General features: G+C 39.3%; 1 non-coding gene across 1 annotated transcript; it reads left to right on the top strand.

Annotated features, from left to right (window-relative positions):
* Positions 1-4,369: 4,369 nt before the first annotated feature.
* LOC128286125 (small nucleolar RNA R71) lies at positions 4,370-4,475 on the top strand. The gene has a single exon (XR_008276670.1). It is a non-coding gene; the product is annotated as a small nucleolar RNA R71 (small nucleolar RNA).
* Positions 4,476-7,439: the final 2,964 nt, after the last annotated feature.

Raw genomic sequence — 7,439 nt, 5'->3', positions numbered from 1 at the left:
AAGATAAAAGTGAAAATAAAAATAATAAATAAAAAGTCTTTAAAACATCGTCATCGCAGGATGGGTTGCGAGGTGGTGGTGGCGATGAGATGTGAAGGTGCTGAAAAATCTGATGTAGAGTAGCATCAATGTGATCAAAGCACTGAAAACATTATTGCTCGAATCGAGTAAAGTGCTCAGAGATGTTAGAAAGTGAAGCCGCCGCATGAACTGGATGATGAATAGGTGGTGGCTGAGAGGCTAGATCCTCGTGAGACGGAGGGACATCATCAATAATGTCCTCTGGGTCCTTCTGCTCGGCTGATTGGATGAGGTAGTACTAAGGAGGATCAAATCCACGTTGTTTCCCGATCGTCCTCATATGGAGCATAGTCGAGATACCCTGTAGGGACATCTGACCGATGAGAGTGATGGAGGATGCTTGCACCGTCGTGTTGAGGAGACCGAAGTACCACGCCAGGCGAGTCACATAAGGGCCAATGGAAATGACTCCCCTCCTCTGCTGCCCCGTCTAATGGCGAATGGCGAGGGCGATGAAATAGGCAAGGTCAAACACGTGCCCATCCGCCATGCTCCACAAAAAATAGGTGTCGTTAGTGTTGACGACGCCGGTACTCTCTCTCCTCCCTGTCAGGGTGTGGGCTAGGATGGCGTGTAGGTACCGCAGAGATGGGGTGAGAGTCAATGCCTTGGAGCGGCTGGGGTCATAGGTGGCCGAAGCAGGGACGAGGGTACTCCAACACTTCGAAGGAGAATAGTGGATATGACGATGGAGGGTGTCGAGTTTGTTGTCATCCATGAACTCCTCCGTATACAGTCCTAGTGCAATACTGAACTCAGGTACGCTTAACTGGCGCACTAAACTGCTAAGATGGAACTGGACCGTTTTAGGATCATCGAACTATGTCATGACGACTTGAAGGTGGAATGTCGAGCAGAGTTCGAGTGTGAGCTCAAGGTATGCCAACTTGATGATCTTGAAAAAGAGGCCTTATAGGTCTGTCGTCAGAAGGGCTCGGATCGCGTCAGCCAGTTGGATTTGTTCAAGTGCTGCCCAATCAATATAGCGGCCCACACTTAGGGGTCGAGTCCGTAGTACCTGAAAAAGTTCCTCTTGTGGTCCCGAGTGAAATTGGAGGGATGAATGCTTGATTTCCATGGTAGGACCCGATGATGATGCTTCTCTTTTCCTCTTCTTTAAGGCGGGAACGACGGTTTTCTTGCCACGTGGATTTGACATGGTATCTGCAATGGCAAGACGAAGTTATAGAAATACCCCCCAAGAATAGCTTGGAAAGGTATGTAAGCATGTTAAAATTAAAGAAGAATACTTCATGGGCATCATAGGCAAAAGGGAAGATGTACTGAAAAGTGACTAAATCTTAATGGAAAGATATATCAAGTCATTAGTAATAATAAGAACATGAGAATGGTGCTAAATGGAATACCTAGTGAATGAATGCATGTGGGATTGATAATATGTAATATGGTGTGGGTAAACATAAAATCCATGGAAACAAGAGAAAAATGGATGAATGTAGTATAATGTATCGACTAAAATGGGAAATTTCTAACAAAGAGCGTAAGCATTACTATCATTAGAACCATGAATATTAAGCAAAATAGTCAAATAACACAATAAAAAATCATAAAATTAGTAAAAGAATTGAAGAGAATAGAGAGAAAAGAGTGAACAAATGTAATAGCATGGTAGAGGGAGGAGCTTGGGTCATCGATAGTGGTGCTGTGGTTGGGGCACGGGCGTGGCAGGGAGGGTGTGTGAAAGGATTCTGGTGGCTAGGGTTTGATATTTAGGGAAAGGGATGATAAATAGTGGGGGGTTTATATAGATTTTGGGGCATACGGCCGTGGGACATGCCCGTGTGTCCAAATTTTAGCCAGTGCGTATCGTGATTTTCAAATTTGGGCGCGTCTGAAATTTGGCCCACGCTCGTGTTCTTTGGGCGTGTTGAGTGTTATGCTTTGTTCACTTCTCCTACGCCCATGTATGTATGTCCACACCCATGTTGTTTTGTTAGTCTTGACCATGGGTAGTGAGCACGGGCTTGTCGCATGCCTGTGTTAATTTCTCAGTGTCCACCATGGCTTCTGGACACGGGCGTATTGCACGCTAGTGTTGTTTTGACAGAGTCGTCCACGGCCATGTCGCACGGCCGTGGCAACTTATCAAAGCCTGTGTTGGGGAAAAATTTTGCTATGTTTTCACACGGCCGTGTCGTTGCCCGTGGTATGCACACAGCTGAAGGCACGCCTGTGTGCCTGGCTGTGTGGTTTCTGGAAAACCTGTGTTCAAGTACTTAATTAATGATTTAAATGTTCAAGACTAAAATTTAAAGAAGTTAACACCGTTAGTGCTCGAGTTGCCTCTCGAGAAACGCTTATTTATAGTCTAAGCTCGACTTACCTCTCTGTTGCATGGTCATGATGGTACGAGGAGTTTACACTCCTCATCCCTACTATCCATTTTATCAAAATAAGGTTTTAGACGAGTACTAATTACCTTGAATGTACAGAAGTTGGGATGAATTACCTCGACTATACCGTATGAAAAAATGCTAAGTACTGTAAGAGGAGTTTCTCCATTAGTTTCAGAAGTGGCAATACGAGGGTCTGTTGCATCTAATAGAACTTTGTCTCCAACCTTAAGTTGATTTGGTGAAATATTAAGCCTGTCATGGCGTGGTTTTGGTTTATTGTTTGATCTCGGTTTCTGTGTCTGCCATTCATCTAGTTCCTCGACTCATAGCCTTCGTTCTTCATAGATAGGTCCCTTGTCGTTACTCGAACATGGCTACTGTATGGTCTTCAAACGTGTTTCCTGCAAAGAAGGTTGCAACACATGATCAGTATTAGTAGAATTTCGAGCTTGAAGAGTGACTGTTTCATTCCCCTCACGAAGTGTAAGTTCACCTGTGCCCACATCAATTATAGTTCTAGCAATTTCTAAAAAGGGCCATCCTAAAATCAAAGGTGCGTCACTACCCTCTTCTATGTCCAGGACAATAAAATCAATTGGGAATATAAATTTATCAATTTTTACAAGTACATCTTGAATAATACCCATAGGAAATTTGATTGTCTTATCTCCCAATTGAATACTCATCCTAGTTTGTTTGGGTTTCCCAAGACCTAGTTGTTTAAACATTTTATAGGGCATGAATTTAATACTAGCCCCTAAATCAGCCGAAGTATTTTTTACATCTAAGCTACCAATTAAACAAGGAATCGTAAAACTCCCTAGATCTTTCAATTTGTGGGCCAACTTATTTTGTAGCATGGCTGAGCAAACTGCATTCAACTCCACATGTGAATCCTCATCCAACTTTCGCTTATTTGCTAAAATCTCCTTTAAAAATTTAATTGCGTTTGGCATCTATGAAAGAGCTTTAATAAACGGTAAGTTAATATGTAATTTTTTTAATAATTTAAGGAATTTACCGAATTGTTCTTCTGTGCGGTCTTTCCTTGTCGCATTGGTGTATGGCACCTTTGGTTTGTACTCTTTACTTACCGGTTGTTGCTCACTGTGGACTACCTCACCTTTACCTTTACTTACCACCGTTCCTTGCCTTGTTTAGGTTCAGGTTCAACTAATCCTTCCTCACCTTGAGTGGTAATCGCGTTGAGTTGTTCCCTTAGGTTAGATTCAGTATTACTTGGCAAGCTACCTTGTGGTCATTTAGAAATGAGTTTGGCGAGCTGTCCTATCTGAGTTTCGAGCCCTTGGATCAATGTTTGTTGATTCTTAAGTGCTATTTTGGTGTTCTGAAAGCGAGTTTCTGACACCAAGATAAACTTTGTTAGCATCTCCCCAAGGTTCAGCTTTTTTTCCTGTTGGTAAGGTGGTTGTTGAAAAGCCGGAGGATGTTGTGGCCTTTGATTCCCTTGACCACCCTACGAGAAGTTGGGATGGTTCCTCCAACCTACATTATATGTGTTAGTATATGGGTTATTTTGAAATCTAGAATTATTATTACCCATATATTGAACTTGTTCTTCCTCGGTGCTAGGATTGAAAGGTTGATATTCTGTGTGCGTTTCTCCTCCATTAGAATCGTACCTTATCACTGGATGTACCTGAGTAGAACCATATAAACTGTCAATCTTTTTATTTAAAAGTTCTACCTTATTAGATAGCATAGTAACCGCGTCAAGGTTGAAAACACCGACTACTTTTGTCGGCTTTGTTCTCATGACTTGCCACTGATAGTTATTTAGTTACATCTCTTCAATGAATTCGTAAGCAGGTGTTTTGTTATTGATAGTCCCACCAACAGCTGCATCGATAAGTTGCCTTATTGAGGGGTTCACGCCGTTGTAAAACATTTGAACCTGCAACCATAGTGGTAACCCATGGTGAGGGCACCTTCTCAATAGATCTTTGTATCTCTCCCATGCATCATAGAGTGTTTCTAGATCCATCTACACAAATAAAGAGATATCATTCCTCAACTAAGCCGTTGTAGCCGGCGGAAAAAATATTTAAGTAAAAATTTTTGGTCATTTGTTCCCAAGTAGTGATTGACCCTCATGGTAATGAGTTCAACCACCATTTAGCTTTGTTACTAAACGAAAAGGGAAATAACCAAAGACGAATGGCATCATCAGAAACGCCATTAATTTTAAAAGTGTTGCAAAACTCTACGAAATTTTCCAAATGAGCGTTTGGGTCCTCGTCCTGTAAACCATCAAACTGAACAAACTGTTGGATCATTTGAATTGTGTTAGGTTTCAGTTCAAAATTATTTGCAGTAACAGCAGGCCTAACTATACTTGACTCAGTTCCTGTTAAAGTAGGTTTAGCATAATCATACATAGTGCGTGGAGCAGGATTTCGATTTACTGGATCAATAGGAATTGCAGGAGGTAGTAGGTTTTCATGATTTTCAACCGTCTCCTTGGCTGTGTTGTGAATATCGTCCTCTTGCCCTTCCTCTATGTATCTTAAGCTTCACCTTATTTCTCTTCAGTTTCTGTGAGCTGTGTGTTCAATCTCACTATCAAAAAGTAATGTTCCTGACAGGTTTCTTCTAGTCATAAACTATGAAAACCTGCCAGAAGGAAAAAGAAAATTTAGTAACAAAAATCAAAATAAAATTTAAATTGTAATAAAATAAATGGCTAAAGTAATAAAAATTAAGTGTTCTAATAACTTAGCTCCTCGACAACACATCAAAAACTTGATGTGATGTGAATCGTGATAAGTTTTATAATTTATGAATTTTCATTCTTGAAAACTAACTATTATCACGACAAAGGCAAGCGCACCTTATCGAACAGTAGTATAGCTTATGGCAAGACAGGGATGTCGAAGACAGGGAAGTCAAACCCAAAGGAACTAAAAGTACTAGTATTAACTTTCTTTTTATTATCTAGCCTAAAAATAGAAGGGCTTGTTTTATCTAAACTAATTACTAAACTAAGAATGCACAAAAATTAAATTGGGGAAATAAATTTTGGGAAAACTGAATGATTTGGACAATACCTAAGGGAAAAATCCACCTATACTTCACTTGTTATTGACTTTGAATTAGACTATTTATTCACTCGACTTGGCCCGTAGAAATCCCTAAGTTATATTATTATCTTTCTCGAGACTAACAACATCTAACCCTAGGTTGATTAATTGAAATCTCTTTCTAATTAAAACCCCTAGTGTTGCGTTAACTCAATCTATGGATTCCCTTATTAGGTTTCACCCTAATCTGGAAAAATTATGTCACCCTATCTCTAGGTATGCAATCAACTCTGCTTAATTATGTTAGATCTACTCTTAAACAGGGACTTTTGCTCCTCTGAATAAGCACATCAATACTTGAATCAATATCCTGGAATATTAAAGCAAGAATTAAGAACTCATAATTAAGAACAAGTCAAGTATTTATCATATAATTCAGATAATAATAACAAGATCCGTTTTAGGTTTCATTCCCCTTAGGTATTTAAGGGGTTTAGCTCATGTTTATGAAAGAAAACATCTTAAAAGAATAATGATAACAAAACATAACGAAAACCCAAGAACTCTTGAAGGGAATTGAAGGGAGATCTTCAGTCTTGAGGGTGAATCCGGCTTCTAAGATGGATCAATCGGCTTTCTTCAAGTAATTCCTTGCCTCCTACTCTGTGTGTCCCTTTTAGGTACCTCCTGGGGTGTTTATATAGGCTTTAGAATGCTTCAAAACTCTCAAGAGTGGCTTTTTCCAAATAAGACTAGACTTGGGCTCGATAGGGACACGCCCGTGTGAGATGGCTTAGGCCGTGTTGCAATCTGTTAAATAGACACGGGCATGTGTAATACCCATTTAAGTCGTGCTTGATTCTGGTAAAAGTACACAGGCGTGTGGTCTACCCGTGTAAGGAACTCCAAGCCATGTTAGAGCCTGCTAGAACTACACGGGCGTGTGGTTTGCCCATGTACAGAAGTCCAGGCCATGTTGATTTCACATGTTGGTCCATTTTCACTGTTTTCGGCCCGTTTCTCACTCTTTTTACTCTCCTATGCTCATCTATGTATAAAACATTAAATTAAAGGATTAGGAGCACCGAATTCACCAAATCTAAGGAGAAATCATCCATAAATGTGCTAAGCATGGGTTAAAAATATGTATAAATTGCGGTTTATCACCAAAGTTAGGTTTCAAAAGATAAAAATTTCATCACGGTTGGCTTGAAAGGCTCAAACGGTCCAAACAAAAGTTGCCTAAATCATTTTCAATGTTCCATGCTTCTTAGGATTTTGCCTCAAGAAACTACTAAGTCAATTCTAAAGACTTAAACCTTCATGCACGCCTAAATTTTGTAAGGAACTAAAAATTTATAGTACGATTTGCATGCTTTATTAAAAATACATTCATATCATTATTAAGTTAACATAATAATTTATTGAAATAATAGAACTTTATTTACACTGAAGTTTAGCATACTTAACAAAATTTCAAATTATTGAACAAAATATACCCTAATCATAATTAAAAGAAAAATTTATTCTGAGTGGAAATAATTCAAATTCAATTTTTCGATCCCTCCTACTTAAGATGAACAATGTCCTTTTTATGTAAAGTGAATAGATACTATACACCAGGTAGGATTCTAGAAAAGAGGAGGTGAGTCAAATTGACTGCTTAAGTACCAAGCTCTCTCTAGATCCAATCCTAGACACATATATACCTATTGCCACACTTTATACTTTGCGACTTGTTCAAATTTTATTTATGATTTTCCTCCCTTATTATGCGAAAATAAAAAAAAATCCTAATTAAACTTAATCCTAAAATGACCTAAGAACAGAAGTAAAATAAGGTCAAGATCCCCCCTTTTATTTATTTGTAGACCCTTCTGAATTTGACTCATCTTTTGCTCCATCATTATTTCCTTTGCATGAATCGTTTCGCTCCTTCTTCAATAATGGACTCCATGGT

This window comes from Gossypium arboreum, chromosome 12 (assembly GCF_025698485.1).
Source record: "Gossypium arboreum isolate Shixiya-1 chromosome 12, ASM2569848v2, whole genome shotgun sequence".
Classification (NCBI taxonomy): domain Eukaryota; kingdom Viridiplantae; phylum Streptophyta; class Magnoliopsida; order Malvales; family Malvaceae; genus Gossypium; species Gossypium arboreum.
The sequence above is the reverse complement of the archived record's forward strand: the minus strand, read 5'-3'. Positions and strand labels throughout refer to the sequence as shown.